This window comes from Tachypleus tridentatus, chromosome 8, assembly GCF_004210375.1.
Source record: "Tachypleus tridentatus isolate NWPU-2018 chromosome 8, ASM421037v1, whole genome shotgun sequence".
Classification (NCBI taxonomy): domain Eukaryota; kingdom Metazoa; phylum Arthropoda; class Merostomata; order Xiphosura; family Limulidae; genus Tachypleus; species Tachypleus tridentatus.
Window position 1 is genome coordinate 146,718,708 of NC_134832.1, and position 21,623 is coordinate 146,740,330.

Here is a 21,623-nt window from a genome sequence, read left to right on the forward strand (position 1 = left end):
TCATTCTACTGGACTTGTTTTCTCATTCCACTGGACTTGTTTTCTCATTCTACTGGACTTGTTTTCTCATTCCACTGGACTTGTTTTCTCATTCTACTGGACTTGTTTTCTCATTCCACTGGACTTGTTTTCTCATTCTACTGGACTTGTTTTCTCATTCCACTGGACTTGTTTTCTCATTCTACTGGACTTGTTTTCTCATTCCACTGGACTTGTTTTCTCATTCTACTGGACTTGTTTTCTCATTCTCACTGGACTTGTTTTCTCATTCCACTGGACTTGTTTTCTCATTCTACTGGACTTGTTTTCTCATTCCACTGGACTTGTTTTCTCATTCTACTGGACTTGTTTTCTCATTCCACTGGACTTGTTTTCTCATTCTACTGGACTTGTTTTCTCATTCTACTGGACTTGTTTTCTCATTCTACTGGACTTGTTTTCTCATTCCACTGGACTTGTTTTCTCATTCTACTGGACTTGTTTTCTCATTCCACTGGACTTGTTTTCTCATTCTACTGGACTTGTTTTCTCATTCCACTGGACTTGTTTTTCTCATTCTATTCTGGACTTGTTTTCTCATTCCACTGGACTTGTTTTCTCATTCTACTGGACTTGTTTTCTCATTCTACTGGACTTGTTTTCTCATTCTACTGGACTTGTTTTCTCATTCTACTGGACTTGTTTTCTCATTCTACTGGACTTGTTTTCTCATTCCACTGGACTTGTTTTCTCATTCCACTGGACTTGTTTTCTCATTCTACTGGACTTGTTTTCTCATTCTACTGGACTTGTTTTCTCATTCCACTGGACTTGTTTTCTCATTCTACTGGACTTGTTTTCTCATTCCACTGGACTTGTTTTCTCATTCCACTGGACTTGTTTTCTCATTCTACTGGACTTGTTTTCTCATTCCACTGGACTTGTTTTCTCATTCTACTGGACTTGTTTTCTCATTCCACTGGACTTGTTTTCTCATTCTACTGGACTTGTTTTCTCATTCTACTGGACTTGTTTTCTCATTCCGCTGGACTTGTTTTCTCATTCTACTGGATTTGTTTTTGTCATTCCACTGGACTTGTTTTTCTCATTCTACTGGACTTGTTTTCTCATTCCACTGGACTTGTTTTCTCATTCTACTGGACTTGTTTTCTCATTCCACTGGACTTGTTTTCTCATTCTACTGGACTTGTTTTCTCATTCTACTGGACTTGTTTTCTCATTCTACTGGACTTGTTTTCTCATTCCACTGGACTTGTTTTCTCATTCTACTGGACTTGTTTTCTCATTCTACTGGACTTGTTTTCTCATTCCACTGGACTTGTTTTCTCATTCTACTGGACTTGTTTTCTCATTCTACTGGACTTGTTTTCTCATTCCACTGGACTTGTTTTCTCATTCTACTGGACTTGTTTTCTCATTCCACTGGACTTGTTTTCTCATTCTACTGGACTTGTTTTCTCATTCCACTGGACTTGTTTTCTCATTCTACTGGACTTGTTTTCTCATTCCACTGGACTTGTTTTCTCATTCTACTGGACTTGTTTTCTCATTCCACTGGACTTGTTTTCTCATTCTACTGGACTTGTTTTCTCATTCCACTGGACTTGTTTTCTCATTCTACTGGACTTGTTTTCTCATTCTACTGGACTTGTTTTCTCATTCCACTGGACTTGTTTTCTCATTCTACTGGACTTGTTTTCTCATTCCACTGGACTTGTTTTCTCATTCTACTGGACTTGTTTTCTCATTCTACTGGACTTGTTTTCTCATTCTACTGGACTTGTTTTCTCATTCTACTGGACTTGTTTTCTCATTCCACTGGACTTGTTTTCTCATTCTACTGGACTTGTTTTCTCATTCTACTGGACTTGTTTTCTCATTCTACTGGACTTGTTTTCTCATTCCACTGGACTTGTTTTCTCATTCCACTGGACTTGTTTTCTCATTCTACTGGACTTGTTTTCTCATTCCACTGGACTTGTTTTCTCATTCTACTGGACTTGTTTTCTCATTCCACTGGACTTGTTTTCTCATTCTACTGGACTTGTTTTCTCATTCCACTGGACTTGTTTTCTCATTCTACTGGACTTGTTTTCTCATTCCACTGGACTTGTTTTCTCATTCTACTGGACTTGTTTTCTCATTCCACTGGACTTGTTTTCTCATTCTACTGGACTTGTTTTCTCATTCCACTGGACTTGTTTTCTCATTCTACTGGACTTGTTTTCTCATTCTACTGGACTTGTTTTCTCATTCCACTGGACTTGTTTTCTCATTCCACTGGACTTGTTTTCTCATTCTACTGGACTTGTTTTCTCATTCCACTGGACTTGTTTTCTCATTCTACTGGACTTGTTTTCTCATTCTACTGGACTTGTTTTCTCATTCCACTGGACTTGTTTTCTCATTCTACTGGACTTGTTTTCTCATTCCACTGGACTTGTTTTCTCATTCCACTGGACTTGTTTTCTCATTCTACTGGACTTGTTTTCTCATTCCACTGGACTTGTTTTCTCATTCCACTGGACTTGTTTTCTCATTCTACTGGACTTGTTTTCTCATTCCACTGGACTTGTTTTCTCATTCCACTGGACTTGTTTTCTCATTCCACTGGACTTGTTTTCTCATTCTACTGGACTTGTTTTCTCATTCCACTGGACTTGTTTTCTCATTCCACTGGACTTGTTTTCTCATTCTACTGGACTTGTTTTCTCATTCCACTGGACTTGTTTTCTCATTCCACTGGACTTGTTTTCTCATTCCACTGGACTTGTTTTCTCATTCCACTGGACTTGTTTTCTCATTCCACTGGACTTGTTTTCTCATTCTACTGGACTTGTTTTCTCATTCCACTGGACTTGTTTTCTCATTCTACTGGACTTGTTTTCTCATTCTACTGGACTTGTTTTCTCATTCCACTGGACTTGTTTTCTCATTCTACTGGACTTGTTTTCTCATTCCACTGGACTTGTTTTCTCATTCTACTGGACTTGTTTTCTCATTCTACTGGACTTGTTTTCTCATTCCACTGGACTTGTTTTCTCATTCTACTGGACTTGTTTTCTCATTCCACTGGACTTGTTTTCTCATTCTACTGGACTTGTTTTCTCATTCTACTGGACTTGTTTTCTCATTCCACTGGACTTGTTTTCTCATTCCACTGGACTTGTTTTCTCATTCTACTGGACTTGTTTTCTCATTCTACTGGACTTGTTTTCTCATTCCACTGGACTTGTTTTCTCATTCTACTGGACTTGTTTTCTCATTCCACTGGACTTGTTTTCTCATTCCACTGGACTTGTTTTCTCATTCTACTGGACTTGTTTTCTCATTCCACTGGACTTGTTTTCTCATTCTACTGGACTTGTTTTCTCATTCCACTGGACTTGTTTTCTCATTCCACTGGACTTGTTTTCTCATTCCACTGGACTTGTTTTCTACTGGACTTGTTTTCTCATTCCACTGGACTTGTTTTCTCATTCTACTGGACTTGTTTTCTCATTCTACTGGACTTGTTTTCTCATTCTACTGGACTTGTTTTCTCATTCCACTGGACTTGTTTTCTCATTCCACTGGACTTGTTTTCTCATTCCACTGGACTTGTTTTCTTCTCATTCTACTGGACTTGTTTTCTCATTCCACTGGACTTGTTTTCTCATTCTACTGGACTTGTTTTCTCATTACACTGGACTTGTTTTTCTCATTCCACTGGACTTGTTTTCTCATTCCACTGGACTTGTTTTCTCATTCTACTGGACTTGTTTTCTCATTCCACTGGACTTGTTTTCTCATTCTACTGGACTTGTTTTTCTCATTCTCATTCTGGACTTGTTTTCTCATTCCACTGGACTTGTTTTCTCATTCTACTGGACTTGTTTTCTCATTCCACTGGACTTGTTTTCTCATTCTACTGGACTTGTTTTCTCATTCCACTTGTTTTCTCATTCCACTGACTTGTTTTCTCATTCCACTGGACTTGTTTTCTCATTCCACTGGACTTGTTTTCTCATTCTCTGGACTTGTTTTCTCATTCTACTGGACTTGTTTTCTCATTCCACTGGACTTGTTTTCTCATTCCACTGGACTTGTTTTCTCATTCCGCTGGACTTGTTTTCTCATTCCACTGGACTTGTTTTCTCATTCCACTGGACTTGTTTTCTCATTCCACTGGACTTGTTTTCTCATTCTACTGGACTTGTTTTCTCATTCCACTGGACTTGTTTTCTCATTCTACTGGACTTGTTTTCTCATTCCACTGGACTTGTTTTCTCATTCCACTGGACTTGTTTTCTCATTCTACTGGACTTGTTTTCTCATTCCACTGGACTTGTTTTCTCATTCTACTGGACTTGTTTTCTCATTCTACTGGACTTGTTTTCTCATTCCACTGGACTTGTTTTCTCATTCTACTGGACTTGTTTTCTCATTCTACTGGACTTGTTTTCTCATTCCACTGGACTTGTTTTCTCATTCCACTGGACTTGTTTTCTCATTCTACTGGACTTGTTTTCTCATTCTACTGGACTTGTTTTCTCATTCCACTGGACTTGTTTTCTCATTCTACTGGACTTGTTTTCTCATTCCACTGGACTTGTTTTCTCATTCCACTGGACTTGTTTTCTCATTCTACTGGACTTGTTTTCTCATTCCACTGGACTTGTTTTCTCATTCCACTGGACTTGTTTTCTCATTCCACTGGACTTGTTTTCTCATTCACTGGACTTGTTTTCTCATTCCACTGGACTTGTTTTCTCATTCTACTGGACTTGTTTTCTCATTCCACTGGACTTGTTTTCTCATTCTACTGGACTTGTTTTCTCATTCCACTGGACTTGTTTTCTCATTCCACTGGACTTGTTTTCTCATTCCACTGGACTTGTTTTCTCATTCTACTGGACTTGTTTTCTCATTCCACTGGACTTGTTTTCTCATTCTACTGGACTTGTTTTCTCATTCCACTGGACTTGTTTTCTCATTCTACTGGACTTGTTTTCTCATTCCACTGGACTTGTTTTCTCATTCTACTGGACTTGTTTTCTCATTCCACTGGACTTGTTTTCTCATTCTACTGGACTTGTTTTCTCATTCCACTGGACTTGTTTTCTCATTCTACTGGACTTGTTTTCTCATTCCACTGGACTTGTTTTCTCATTCTACTGGACTTGTTTTCTCATTCCACTGGACTTGTTTTTCTACTCATTCTACTGGACTTGTTTTCTCATTCCTACTGGACTTGTTTTCTCATTCTCATTCCACTGGACTTGTTTTCTCATTCCACTGGACTTGTTTTCTCATTCCACTGGACTTGTTTTCTCATTCCACTGGACTTGTTTTCTCATTCTACTGGACTTGTTTTCTCATTCCACTGGACTTGTTTTCTCATTCCACTGGACTTGTTTTCTCATTCCACTGGACTTGTTTTCTCATTCTACTGGACTTGTTTTCTCATTCCACTGGACTTGTTTTCTCATTCTACTGGACTTGTTTTCTCATTCCACTGGACTTGTTTTCTCATTCCACTGGACTTGTTTTCTCATTCCACTGGACTTGTTTTCTCATTCCACTGGACTTGTTTTTCTCATTCCACTGGACTTGTTTTCTCATTCTACTGGACTTGTTTTCTCATTCCACTGGACTTGTTTTCTCATTCCACTGGACTTGTTTTCTCATTCTACTGGACTTGTTTTCTCATTCCACTGGACTTGTTTTCTCATTCCACTGGACTTGTTTTCTCATTCATTCTACTGGACTTGTTTTCTCATTCCACTGGACTTGTTTTCTCATTCCACTGGACTTGTTTTCTCATTCTACTGGACTTGTTTTCTCATTCCACTGGACTTGTTTTCTCATTCCACTGGACTTGTTTTCTCATTCTACTGGACTTGTTTTCTCATTCCACTGGACTTGTTTTCTCATTCCACTGGACTTGTTTTCTCATTCTACTGGACTTGTTTTCTCATTCCACTGGACTTGTTTTCTCATTCCACTGGACTTGTTTTCTCATTCTACTGGACTTGTTTTCTCATTCTACTGGACTTGTTTTCTCATTCCACTGGACTTGTTTTCTCATTCTACTGGACTTGTTTTCTCATTCCACTGGACTTGTTTTCTCATTCCACTGGACTTGTTTTCTCATTCTACTGGACTTGTTTTCTCATTCCACTGGACTTGTTTTCTCATTCCACTGGACTTGTTTTCTCATTCTACTGGACTTGTTTTCTCATTCCACTGGACTTGTTTTCTCATTCCACTGGACTTGTTTTCTCATTCTACTGGACTTGTTTTCTCATTCCACTGGACTTGTTTTCTCATTCCGCTGGACTTGTTTTCTCATTCTACTGGACTTGTTTTTCTCATTCCACTGGACTTGTTTTCTCATTTCATTGTTTTCTCACTGGACTTGTTTTCTCATTCCACTGGACTTGTTTTCTCATTCTACTGGACTTGTTTTCTCATTCCACTGGACTTGTTTTCTCATTCTACTGGACTTGTTTTCTCATTCCACTGGACTTGTTTTCTCATTCCACTGGACTTGTTTTCTCATTCCACTGGACTTGTTTTCTCATTCTACTGGACTTGTTTTCTCATTCCACTGGACTTGTTTTCTCATTCTACTGGACTTGTTTTCTCATTCCACTGGACTTGTTTTCTCATTCCACTGGACTTGTTTTCTCATTCCACTGGACTTGTTTTCTCATTCTACTGGACTTGTTTTCTCATTCCACTGGACTTGTTTTCTCATTCTACTGGACTTGTTTTCTCATTCCACTGGACTTGTTTTCTCATTCTACTGGACTTGTTTTCTCATTCCACTGGACTTGTTTTCTCATTCTACTGGACTTGTTTTCTCATTCCACTGGACTTGTTTTCTCATTCTACTGGACTTGTTTTCTCATTCCGCTGGACTTGTTTTCTCATTCCGCTGGACTTGTTTTCTCATTCCACTGGACTTGTTTTCTCATTCTACTGGACTTGTTTTCTTCACTTGTTCTCATTCCGCTGGACTTGTTTTCTCATTCTACTGGACTTGTTTTCTCATTCCACTGGACTTGTTTTCTCATTCCACTGGACTTGTTTTCTCATTCTACTGGACTTGTTTTCTCATTCCACTGGACTTGTTTTCTCATTCTACTGGACTTGTTTTCTCATTCTACTGGACTTGTTTTCTCATTCCACTGGACTTGTTTTCTCATTCTACTGGACTTGTTTTCTCATTCTACTGGACTTGTTTTCTCATTCCACTGGACTTGTTTTCTCATTCCACTGGACTTGTTTTCTCATTCTACTGGACTTGTTTTCTCATTCTTGGACTTGTTTTCTCATTCCACTGGACTTGTTTTCTCATTCTACTGGACTTGTTTTCTCATTCCACTGGACTTGTTTTCTCATTCATTGTTTTCTCATTCTACTGGACTTGTTTTCTCATTCTACTGACTTGTTTTCTCATTCTACTGGACTTGTTTTCTCATTCCACTGGACTTGTTTTCTCATTCTACTGGACTTGTTTTCTCATTCTACTGGACTTGTTTTCTCATTCCACTGGACTTGTTTTTCTCATTCCACTGGACTTGTTTTCTCATTCCATTGTACTTGTTTTCTCATTCCACTGGACTTGTTTTCTCATTCTACTAGACTTGTTTTCTCATTAAACTGGACTTGTTTCTCTCATTCCACTGGACTTGTTTTCTCATTCCACTGGACTTGTTTTCTCATTCTACTGGACTTGTTTTCTCATTCCACTGGACTTGTTTTCTCATTCCGCTGGACTTGTTCTCATTTCGCTGGACTTGTTTTTCTCATTCCACTGGACTTGTTTTCTCATTTTACTGGACTTGTTTTCTCATTTTACTGGACTTGTTTTCTCATTCTACTGGACTTGTTTTCTCATTCCGCTGGACTTGTTCTCATTCCGCTGGACTTGTTTTTCATTCTACTGGACTTGTTTTCTCATTCCATTGTACTTCTTTTCTCATTCTACTGGACTTGTTTTCTCATTCTACTGGACTTGTTTTCTCATTCCGCTGGACTTGTTCTCATTCCGCTGGACTTGTTCTCATTCCGCTGGACTTGTTTTTCTCATTCCACTGGACTTGTTTTCTCATTCTACTGGACTTGTTTTCTCATTTTACTGGACTTGTTTTCTCATTCCGCTAAACTTGTTCTAATTTCGCTGGACTTGTTTTCTCATTCTACTGGACTTGTTTTCTCATTAAACTGGACTTGTTTTTCTCATTCCACCGGACTTTTTTTCTCATTCTACTAGACTTGTTTTCTCATTCCATTGTACTTCTTTTCTCATTCTACTGGACTTGTTTTCTCATTCTACTGGAATTGTTTTCTCATTCCGCTGGACTTGTTCTCATTCCGCTGGACTTGTTTTCTCATTCTACTGGATTTGTTTTTCTCATTCCACTGGACATGTTTTCTCATTCTACTGGACTTGTTTTCTCATTCTACTGGACTTGTTTTCTCATTCCATTGTACTTGTTTTCTCATTCTACTGGACTTATTTTCTCATTCCACTGGACTTGTTTTCTAATTCCACTGGACTTATTTTTCATTCTACTGGACTTGTTTTCTCATTAAACTGGACTTGTTTTTCTCATTCCACTGGACTTGTTTTCTCATTCTACTGGACTTGTTTTCTCATTTCATTGTACTTGTTTTCTCATTTTACTGGACATGTTTTCTCATTCTACTGGACTTGTTTTCTCATTCCGCTGGACTTGTTCTCATTCCGCTGGACTTGTTTTCTCATTCTACTGGATTTGTTTTTCTCATTGTACTGGACTTGTTTTCTCATTCCACTGGACTTGTTTTCTCATTCTACTGCACTTGTTTTCTCATTCCGCTGGACTTGTTTTCTCATTCTACTGGACTTGTTTTCTCATTCCGCTGGATTTGTTTTTCTCATTCCACTGGACTTGTTTTCTCATTCTACTGAACTTGTTTTCTCATTCCACTGGACTTGTTTTCTCATTCTACTGTACTTGTTTTCTCATTCCCCTGGACTTTTTTCTCATTCCACTGGACTTGTTTTCTTATTCTACTGGACTTGTTTTCTCATTCCGCTAGACTTGTTTTCATTCCGCTGCACTTGTTTTCTCATTCCACTGGACTTGTTTTCTCTTTCTACTGGATTTGTTTTCTCATTCTACTGGACTTGTTTTCTTATTCCACTGGACTTGTTTTTTAAGAAGAATAGTCTTATAGCAGCTTTTTCTCTTCCTATTTTGGTCCAACTACGGATTAGTATGTTAAACATTATAGCATTAGACATACATATTAAATAGCGTGGAACCTAAAAGATAATCCGTGTTTGTAAACACCTGAGAATCTTTCTTCTGAACATAATAACTTTGACCTTTTTGTCCAGCTACCATATGGTATGAGTGGTTTGATGTTATTTTAGTGTGGTGATAAACATTTCCATTTTTTTACTTCTGTTTATGTCCTTTCGTTAGTGACAAAACGTAAAAACCATATTTCGGTATATCTATTGGGCATAACAAATAGTCCATTGTGCAGTTTCAGGCTTAACTACAAAAAAAAAATTCTTCACATATAACATAATTTTCTTCGATGACAATTAGCTTGAGGACGTATGACCTAAGCGTTTGGAGTTCAGTGGTGCACACAATACAGATAATTCATCGTGTCAAAGTTAAATCTTAATGGTTCTTACAGATGTGATATAAAGTCCGTTCGACCTTTTACTCAACAGGTTCGATTATGTTCTTCAACATATTCGTCGCTTTCTTCAATACATGGAAGTCCCCTTGGCTATTTTATATATTCTCGAGAGAGAGAGACGTTTATACATATACATATTATATATACAACACAATTTCATTATGCCCCAACTTTTGAGGATATCAATACTTGTCTTTGGTAATACATAGTGACGCCTCATAGATACTAGTCCCTAAAAATAGATAATGAGATAAAATGTTATTACGTTATACTGACATATAGCATGTCCAAGTGCAATCGAGCTAGTTGAACATTTTAAACAGATTTTTATTAAGGAGTTTTTATACATGTATGTTAAAACATTAAAAACAGGATATTTCGAATCTTTGTACACGGATAGTTTGCTAAAACTTCGCATATTCAAATAGTTGCGAACTATTCTCTCAGTGACATATCCTGAAAAGCATTTGGTGCATAAGAATACTTTAATGTTATTGAATTCTTTGTAGAAAGTGTCGCGAGTCATGCGTAAATTTTGCAAGCGAAACTACATCGAGTCCAATAAAATAAAACTGTTAACTCTTGGCTAGGTGGTTAGAGAGCGCTTGGTTCGCAATCTGAAGGATGAGGGGTTCGATTCACCATCATACTAAACATGCTCGTCCTTTCAGCCTTAAGTCCTTATAAAGTGAGGGTCAATCCCACTATTTTTTTGGTAAAAGAGTAGCCCAAGACTTGGAGGTGGATGGTGAAGACTAGCTGTTTAACATTGATAAATAAGGGACGTGTAGTGTCCCTCATGTAGCTTTGTGCAATATTGAAAACAAACTTGTGAGAAAGACAGTGGAAATTTGACATCAATGACAGTTGTGACGTAATCATCTATTAATATTATTCTATGGCCTGAGAAATGGCCAATGATGAACAGATCTTCCGTATAAAAGAGAAAGATAAGTCACGCACAAAATTTTGGCCTGAAGTTAACCAACTTTAATGGTTTAAGTAATCATGAATTAGAACTTATTTCTATTGAAATCTAAAATGCAGTTCTGATTTACATAAACAAATGAAAGTGGACTCACGTGTATTGGATCATTGTCCTCTCGGAATTTTAGTTAACCGTGTGCAAGCCCCGGTAGAAGGTACTTCTCTCATAGTCAGAGTGCAATATGAGCAACTGGACGATTCCGTCCATTCATAAGAGAAGGAATGATCACTGCTGAGGAATATTAAAATTATTGTGCAAAACCTTCTGCTGTTTATGACCAGCTAAGACAATGTCGTTATTACGTTGGTTCCTTTGTCCATTCAGCCCGAGTTACAGAAAGATAGCTTGATGGTCTAAATTTTTCTGTGGCCAGGTCATTCCCCGGATATGAATGCTGTCTAACTCGGATGACCCATGGTGATTTTCTTCTGTAGAAGTGCCCAATAAATGAAGCTCTTAGCAAAGGATAAAATGTAATTGCATGGACCTACATCTGAAAGCTATTAAATACGACAAATAACGATACCAAATCTTTGTCTTAGGGGCCTTCTACCAAATACTAGTGATACATATATGTGTGTATACCTTTACTTATTCATAGACTAAATCCAAACTTAATTTCAAAGATGTTCCCATCATTTACCTACATCGATTGGTCCTTTATTTTAAAATGTACGGTATGTTTAATGTATCCAATTAAGCACAAAGCTACACAATGGGCTATCTGTGCTCTACCCACCATGGGTATCGAATCTAGGTTTCTAACGTTATAAGTCCGCAGACATACCGTCTTTTCACCGGGGGTTCAATAGTGTGTGTGGGGTAGATTCCTTTTCGTTTGTTTTTGAGCAAAACTGTATTTATTTTGAATAAATTCTAGCCCATTATATAATATTGCGTTGGGATGAACAAGCTTAAATTTAAAAAAAGATTGAATAACACATAAAAGTTTCACGTGAATAGTTTTAAACTTCAATAAAATGCATGACTGCTAAGTAGAATATTATATTTTTTTATTGGTTAATGTGACATCGTTAGAATGATGAATTGCATATTATTTTCAGCTAAAAAGGTTTTCACAAATTAGTAAAAGTGTATACAGTCATTATAACATGAACAGTTTACTAGGAATGTAAGTTCGTGCTTGAAACACAAACAGTGAACACGGCCTCAGCGGCTTCAGTTTCAGCTTTTTACATTCCCATGTTATAAAATATGTATATTTATTTTCGTTAAACAAAAATCCATTCAGCCCGAGTTACAGAAAGATAGCTTGATGGTCTAAATTTTTCTGTGGCCCGGTCATTCCCCGGATATGAATGCTGTCTAACTCGGATGACCCATGGTGATTTTGTTCTGTAGAAGTGCCCAATCAATGAAGCTCTTAGCAAACCCAAAACTGAACATAATATTTCAAATCTGGCCAAACCAGTGACATGCACAATGAAATTATAACCTTAAACCTTTTTCGCCTGACCACTAACAACAGGTTTTTTTTTTGTTCTAATTGAGTTTGTTTCAAAATAAAACCACTGCTTTGTGCTGTGTTCACTGCGGTGATTCGAAACACTAATTTTAGCGTCGTATGTCCCTAGACTTGTAAACCCGGCATGGCCAGGTGATTAAGGCGCTCGACTCTTAATCTGAGTGACACTAAACATGCTCGTCCTATCAACTGTGGCGACGTAATAAATTGATTGTCAATACCACACTGTTCGTAGTAAAAAAGTACCCCAGACGTTGACGGTGGGTGGTGCCTAGCTGCCTTCCTTCTAGTCTTTCACTGCTAAATTAGGGACACAGATAGCCCTTGTGTATCCTGAAAGCAAAGAAAAAAAACTGTAATCTTTTATAACTTAATTCGCGTAATTACTGAACATAAGTGAACATTACTTTGATGTCTTTGAAATGAACACTAAATGTATATGATTCTGTTTACTAAGCATTCAATAGAGTACAGCCAGTATATAAATGTAAAACTGTTTAGTTGAAACCAACGACACCATACAAGTTTAGGTCTAGTCTGGTAGTTACGGTGCTTGATCCGCAATTTTCGTATCAGTGTTCGATTCCCACCACCAAACGTACTCGCTCTATCAGCTGGAGAGAGAGATATTGCTATGTGACGTTCAATACCACTTTTTGTTGAAAAAAACAGTTAAAGTGTTGGTGTTGACTAAGTGTCTTCCTTGTAGTCTATCATTTTTAAACTGGGAATAGCTAACGCAGATAGTCTTCGAGTAACATGGAGTGCAGTTCAATACACAAGCAAACAATCATACAAGTTCACTAACTAATAAGATAGAGTGCAAGTGTGCCAGGATGAACTCGATAATTATCTTTCAGTATAATATGAATCGAGAATATAAACAAGATCGCTACTAATATAAACAGATTTTAAAGGTTTTATGTGGGTGTTTATTTAAAATAACATTTATTATTATTGTTATTGTTGTTTACAGTTAAACCGTTGTGGGCACAGCACAGATAGCCTATTGTGTAGCTTTGGGCTAAACAATGAATATTTAGACATCAAAGTTAACAGATGTTCCATCAAGTCTACATTTTTAAGCATGTCACTTTGGTCTCTCGGTGGATCAACGGTAAGTCTGAGACACTTCAACTCTAAAATTCGGGGTTCGTAACCTGTAGTAAATATACAGGTAGGCTGTAAAAATATCTTTCAGTTTAACAAAAACCCTCCAGACAAATTTGTTAATCTAACTAATACAATTAATATTTTTTTAAATACAACTAAAAGTGATAGCACTTTCATCAAGACGTTTAAATTGCCTTTGTGGGAAAGGAAGGTACAACAGAACTAATTATTAGGAGAGAGTAGAAATACATACAATTCTATGTAAAAATATGTTTTAGAAAACAATATGTATTTTGGTCGATACACTCGAAATAAAATGTAATAGACAAAAATTCTGCTACATTAACTGAAGGATTAGTTAAACTAGTATATACATAACTGTAAACTGGACTGTTGTTTTATTAGAGTTGCCTCGTGTACAGGCAGTAGCAATAGCTTCAAAATAAATGTAATTCTACACGTAAATAGGTTATTACTGGTTCACGGCATTTTTGTTGGCTTACGAGTTTTATACTTTTGCTGATTTGGACGAGTGAGTTCTGGATGCAGTGAGGGTAAATGAAGTTCAGAGTAATCTAATAAAACAAAAACAAATATAAAGGTTAAATTTCGCTGCCGACGATAATATGATGAGAAGCGTAATAAGTAATATGAATCTTTAAGTCAAAAAATGATTGCGGAAAAGAAGAGATGCAAGTTAATGAGATGAATTTGAGCTGAGAAATAAGACGACAGGGGGAGTTAATAAAAATAAACAGAAACGGAAATGATTGATTCGTATTCCCCTCAACAGACGATAAGTTCATTTTCCCTTCAAGTCAAACCTATTGAACACAATATGACAGAGATAGAATGAAAGTTTAATTTGTTTTCAATCGAATGTTCTCTTTGGGATGAGGAGATGCAATATAGATTATTATTATTTACTACATTAACGTACATACTGTTAGCCTAATCATTTTACAGTGTAGTTCTGAGGCGTTTTACGAATCTGTTTAATTTCACTCGACGTCGATATGACTAAAATACACTTCCTTATAATCTGCGCTCCCACTAGCACAGCGTTATCTCTGCCGAATTATACCGCTAGAAATTGGCTTTCGAAAACCATGGTGGGCAGTGCACAAATACTCCATTGTGTAGTTTTGTGTTTAAATGCAAACAAACCAAACCTGACATCCTGCACAACATTTCGTAGGCCTAACAAGTATCTCAGATTTTGTTTAAAAATAAATTAATATACGTCTACGTAGGGTTTTTTCTTTTTTTCGTTTCTATTTATATTTAATCAAGCATTTTATAGTCACTGAAATATGTATGTGTGTGTGTCTCTTATAGCAAAGCCACATCGGACTATCTGTCGAGTTCAATTTGAAGTAAGCAGATAACCTAACAAAATGACAACAAATACTTTCCATCTTAAAACTAGAAATGGGCCATGTGACAGCAAAATGTAGATGGTTTTTTGTTTTTTAATTTAATTGTACGCTTAACGTTTCGCGTTAAAGCTAATTCAGCAGAGCTTTACTAAACATAAACCGAAACTGACAACACATAGCTTTAAAGCTTTATTTCTAGCATTAACCTATGTTCTATGAAATATATATCACTCAAATTAAATAGTTTTTCCAGTTTTGTTTTCTGTACATTTGATTGAACAATTTCGGTTCATAGACTAACAACAATAGGTTTTACTTTTGTTACTAAGTGCCACAACATAAAGGTCATTGTTGGAACCTAAAGTTAACAAAATCTACTAGCTTCATGATATATTAGAAGTTGTTAATCTCACTGATTTTTACTAATCAACATTATGAAACACCACGAATTCATTTTATGAATGAGCTCACTTCTGATTGGCTCACAAATGAATTTACCAACGGTTGATTGTTTCGACTGTACTTTTTTACCTCTTTGTTGGTGAAGCTTTATTTCGCTCAGTCAGCTGTGAAATGTGATGTTAGGATACACTATAAGGGTGGGGGTTCTTGCCCCGTACGTTTGCTTTGTTGTCAGAGTGAAACATTGACGAAACATCACCAAATTAATCGGAACTCTCGAATGCAACTCTATAATAACCCGTATGTTTTACCCGCAGCACATTTCAGCTCTGAAAATGTCTAAGTTAAAGCTAAAACCAGGAAGGTTTTATATTGTAAGTTTATTTGTCCTCTAACTCCTAACACACCGTTTGACCAGTTTCTTCCAAACTTGATAAAGTGACTCCTACCTCTAACTCCTAACACACCGTTTGACCAGTCTCTTCCAAACTTGATGAGGTGACTCCTACCTCTAACTCCTAACACACCGTTTGACCAATCTCTTCCAAACTTGATAAGGTGACTCCTACCTCTAACTCCTAACACACCGTTTGACCAGTTTCCTCCAAACTTGATAAGGTGACTCCTACCTCTAACTCCTAACACACCGTTTGACCAGTTTCTTCCAAACTTGATAAAGTGACTCCTACCTCTAACTCCTAACACACCGTTTGACCAGTTTCTTCCAAACTTGATAAGGTGACTCCTACCTCTAACTCCTAACACACCGTTTGACAAGTCTCTTCCAAACTTGATGAGGTGACTCCTACCTCTAACTCCTAACACACCGTTTGACCAGTCTCTTCCAAACTTGATAAGGTGACTCCTACCTCTAACTCCTAATACACCGTTTGACCAGTCTCTATCAAACTTGATAAGGTGACTCCTACCTCTAACTCCTAACACACCGTTTGACCAGTCTCTTCCAAACTTGATAAGGTGACTCCTACCTCTAATTCCTAACACACCGTTTGACCAGTCTCTTCCAAACTTGATGAGGTGACTCCTACCTCTAACTCCTAACACACCGTTTGAGCAGTCTCTTCCAAACTTGATAAGGTGACTCCTACCTCTAACTCCTAATACACCATTTGACCAGTCTCTTCCAAACTTGATAAGGTGACTCCTACCTCTAACTCCTAACACACTGTTTTACCAGTCTCTATCAAACTTGATAAGGTGACTCCTACCTCTAACTCCTAACACACCGTTTCACCAGTCTCTATCAAACTTGATAAGGTGACTCCTACCTCTAACTCCTAACACACCGTTTGACCAGTCTCTTCCAAACTTGATAAGATGACTCCTACGATCCCCAGGAGTAACACAAAGGGGTAAAAATTCTCACTATGTTTATATACAAAAGGGGCGTATTTGAATTTTTCAAACACTTGCAACATGTAATCTGTTTCTCTACAATACTGTGATACCATCAAAACAACTTACGACATGTAATCTGTTTCTCTACAATACTGTGATACCATCAAAACAACTTACGACATGTAATCTGTTTCTCTACAATACTGTGATACCAACAAAACAACTTACGACATGTAATCTGTTTCTCTGTAACACCATCAGTTACTTTTCTCTGAACGATGGGAAGGAAGTTTTGCAAATTTTGAAAGCTGATGTAACTTAATTGTGACAGAACCGTTTTTGGGTGAATTTAGCTAATGATCAAATACGTCTTCTTATTTTTCAATCTAAGACTAAATACGCGGCTCGCTTTACTATGGAAGTTCTAGATTTATGTTTAAGAACCCTGATCGCGAAAAAAGTACGCAAATTTAGAGAGAAAACGTCGGAGCCGTAAAACAGATTGGAGGTGCCAGACTACATAACTTTAATCCAGTTTTACAATCTAAAAAAGAAACTTATTCTTCTGATTGAAAAATTATATACTAATAAGTGTAAAATGTCAGGAACATAAACATAGAAAGAAAGGAGATTGCTTTACATGTGGTGTTTGTAAATACTGCTTATCTTTGGATTCGTGCTCGAATAAAACAAATCACGTTAACAGGAAGTAAAGAAATGATACTTAAAGAATATTGAGAAGAACAAGTACCCTAAGAGGTGAAAACTAATTAGAGTAGAGAAAAATTAAAGTGTATGATAGACAAGTACCCTGAGAGGTGAAAACTAATTAGAGTAGAGAAAAATTAAAGTGTATGATAGACAAGTACCCTAAGAGGTGAAAACTAATTAGAGTAGAGAAAAATTAAAGTGTATGATAGACAAGTACCCTGAGAGGTGAAAACTAATTAGAGTAGAGAAAAATTAAAGTGTATGATAGACAAGTACCCTGAGAGGTGAAAACTAATTAGAGTAGAGAAAAATTAAAGTGTATGATAGACAAGTACCCTGAGAGGTGAAAACTAATTAGAATAGAAAAAAATTAATGTGTATGATAGACAAGTACCCTGAGAGGTGAAAACTAAATAGAGTAGAAAAAATCAAAGTGTAGAAAAAGAAAATCGTATTGAGTTGTCTTGTGACAAAACTTTAAAAAGAAAACTTAACACCATGAAAGTAACTGAGTTTTGGATATCAGTGAAAGATGCTGAAGCTCAACGAATCATAATTCCATTTGTGACGTCATATCTCTGCGAAGTTGATTTTCGGCGGTTGCTGTAATATAAAGCAAGTACTGCGTGAAAATCAGTATGTAACAGGAAACGAGAGTGTCGGTGTCCAATCTGATTCCAGGGTTTGAGAAGCTGTGCATTGTCCAACATTTTCATTAGTAGTTGTGGTTATTTAAAAATGAAATAAAAATATTGTTTTTACTTTCAATTTATATCTATTATTCTTTCAAACGGCTACTAGGTTATTAGGACGTAAAAACTCATTATATATTAAGTTTTTGGACCTAATTACTTAATAAACGAAAATGTTAGGTTTTTCTTTTTGCCTAGAGCGCTGTGTAAAAATTGCTGAGATACTAAGAGCGCTGTGTAAAAATTGCTGAGATACTAAGAACTGAGAAAGTTTGGGATACACTACCTTAAATTCTTTTTTGATTATTAGGCCCGACGTGGCCAGGTGGTTAAGGTACTCCACTGGTAAGCTGAGGGTCGCGGGTTCGAACCCTCGTCACACCAAACATGGCTCGCCCTTTGGCCATGAGAGCGCTATAACGTGACAGTCAATCACACTATTTGTTGTTAAAAAGAGTAGCCCAAGAGTTTGCAGTGGGTGGTGATGACTAGCTGCCTTCCTTTTAGTTTTATACTTCTAAATAAGGAACGGCTAACGCAAATAGCCTTCGTGTAGCTTTCCGCGAAATTCAAAACAAACCAAACCTTTTGATTATTAATTCCTTCAAGAGCAAAGAAACGTATTAAAATCCCAACATAAACCACATCAAGATGTATTTAAAATAAAAGTACCCAGACTGAAGGAAAGATAGAAAGAATAGGAGGGGAACATCAGAGCTAAATGTTGGAAGAGATTAAATATGAATTAATAAAAGAAAGGCTTGAAGGAAAGAAGAAAGCAGCTGTAGCAATACATTTGAGAAGCTGGAGGGTTAAGGGATATAGATTACAGTTAGTAGCCCGTCACTTAGATTCTGAATTTAAATACTGGTCTCATACGATCTACAATATTGTTCGTATGATCACAGGTTATGAACACTGTGTGGCATAGAAATGTTCAGGTGAAATGTCTTGTACTGCTTGTAACGTTTTACTCGTCTCCTCTTGAGATCCCACCTGGAACATTAAAACAATCGTTTCTTATTTTAATATTTGTTAAAACTTAGAACACCTACTAACATTTCCACGTATGTTGCAAAATGACAAAATACTCTGAGTTTGGGGCAGAATTGCATTTCGTTTTTTTAAACCCAGAGCAATAATACACGTGCACAAAGTTCGTGTGGTTCTTCTTACACATTATGTGTTTAAACACAAAACAATTCCTCATTTTAATGGTAGATTTAACTTAAACATCAAAATATTAGGCCTAGTAATAGTATCTAGGTTATACATGCTGATAAACATTAGTTAATAAACTTATAAAGTGTTTGTTTGTTTTTCAAAGCATATTTAACAGAGAAATGTAGTGTTATACGAATAGTCTGTTTTGGTATGTTATACACCTCCACTTTAGGGATGGAAGCTTTATGGATGTATTCCTTAATCATGATTAGGTTTGAAACATAAACCTGAAAACACCACAGTAAAGTGAACCACCCATTCACCCTCACATTGAATAACAAAAAAAAGAGACATATTTGATTATTAGCAAAATTAATTTAGAAAAATGGTCCCCTGACAACAAAGTTCTTATTGTGTTTTTTTTTATAATACGATTGTTTAGATAAAAGAAATTGAATGTGTTACAATATTAGAGCAAAATACAGAAAGAGGTAACATGTTACTTGACTAAATCAAATTTGTGCTTTTGTGTGTGTGTGTGTGCGAAACCTATTGGGAATTTACCCCTCTTCGTGTTACTTCTATGAACAAGAGAAATTATCTTGCGAAGTTTGGTGAATATTTGTCAAATAGTGTACGACAAGTTAGTGGACAGATAAACATATAATTTCGCTTATATATATATATATTTATACATATGACTTTCCACGTGCCGTACTGTATCAATAAACATCGCCAGGTTGTTAAGTCACTCGACTTGTAATCAGAGGGTCGCTTACTCTCGAATTTTGTTTGTTTGGTTTTCTCAGATATGGTAACGATGCATTTACTGGGTTTATTTACGGACAAATCATTGAATAGCTTTTAGTATTTTATAATTCATTACACCCTAATATTAATGTCATGGTTACTAATGTTTAAAATTATTTTGCAACGAAGGTATTTAGAAAGGACTATCATGTTGAGTTCTACTTCAGCTTGTTGTCAGTTCATCACAAATCTGAAGAAACAGGGACTATACGAGCGTTATCAGCTGTTGCTAATACTAATTACAGTTCCAATGAAGAGCTGGATGAGAAAATGGATTATCTAGTGAAGCGGGATGCTTATCCTATTAAAAATACATAAGAACTGATAGGTTTACAGAGGAAAGCATAATCATTCGGATAATAGTTTATTGTGTAATTTCATATGTCAGTGACTTATTAAATGCAATAAAAATACTTTGGAGAGAAATAAAAAGGACTTAGAAGCTCTCAGTCGAAGAAAATTTGTTTTCTTACCAGGGGAAAAAAAGATTAATATAATCTTTAAAAATTAAACTTTAACCGACTGCTATTGAGAAAGTATTTTATAGCGTAAGATGTACAGAGTGTAATAATATCTACATATAGTGAAGACTGGTAGAAATTTAAGTGTTAAAATAGTAAAACACGGAAAAGCCCGGCATGGACAGTTGCTAAAGGCGCTCGAGTCGTATTCTGAGGTGCGCGGGTTAAAATGCCTATCACAACAAACATGCTCGCCCTTTCAGCCGTGGGAGCGTTATATAATGACAGTCAATCCCACTATTCGTTGGTAAAAGAGTATCCCAAGAGTTGGCGGTGGGTGGTGATGACTAGCTGTCTTCCCTCTAGTCTTCTGTAAAATCCCACTGTAAAATTAGGGACGGCGAGAGCAGATAACCCTAGTGTAGCTCTGCGCGAAATTCAAAACAAACAAACGAGGACATGAACATGCTCTGTGACATGTCTACCAACAATTTAAAGATACAGAACATTTTTGTTAAAATTATTTGTCGAAAACCTAATATTAATAAACGTAAAATAAAAGAAGTCATTTTAATAAAATAATACAAATCTTTAATACATAAAAAACAAGGAATAGGTTAAACTAGCGCTAGCTCCTGGTTATGTGTATGACGTCACCAGTCAGATGAATTTTAGTGTCATGTACAGGTGGGTTGAATACGTAATGATGCCACGTTAACAGTGGCGAAACGTTTGTACATTTTCTATCGAATTTACCTGTTTTTCAATTTTAAATCTGGGTTCATTGATATGAGTTGAAACGCAACATAAATTAGCTTCAACTTTTTTTTTAACTTACAAAGTTCTAAACTAAATTATGGTAATGCATTTGCCTTCACGATCTTTCCAGTACGTTGGACACTGGAATCGCGAATCAAAAGCTACGAAGTATATCGTAGAATATCCACGTGTGTGACATTGGGTCAGATATCTCCATATTTTGTTGATAGGGAGTGGGGTGTTCCAAAGTGCGTTACTAGGGGGTTAATAAATGAGATTATCTATGGCAGGGGTGTGCAACATTTTTCGTCGGTGGGCCATATAACCAATTTAATCAATCAAGCGGGGCCACTTAAAAAACAAGCTTATTCGTGTACATGCACAATAAATTAAAAAAATTCTCAAAATGCAAGCAATAATATTTTATATTTTTGCATGAGTGATCATTTTAGTGCGACACTTGAAATTTAGAGTCCTTGCAGAGCTTGTCAATATCAGCTTTGACAGAAGTGGTTGCCACTCTTAACTGACTGGTCAAATGTTCATCAGTCAGCTGACTTCTACATTTGGTTTTGATGAGCTTCATTTTGGAGAAAAATTGCTCAC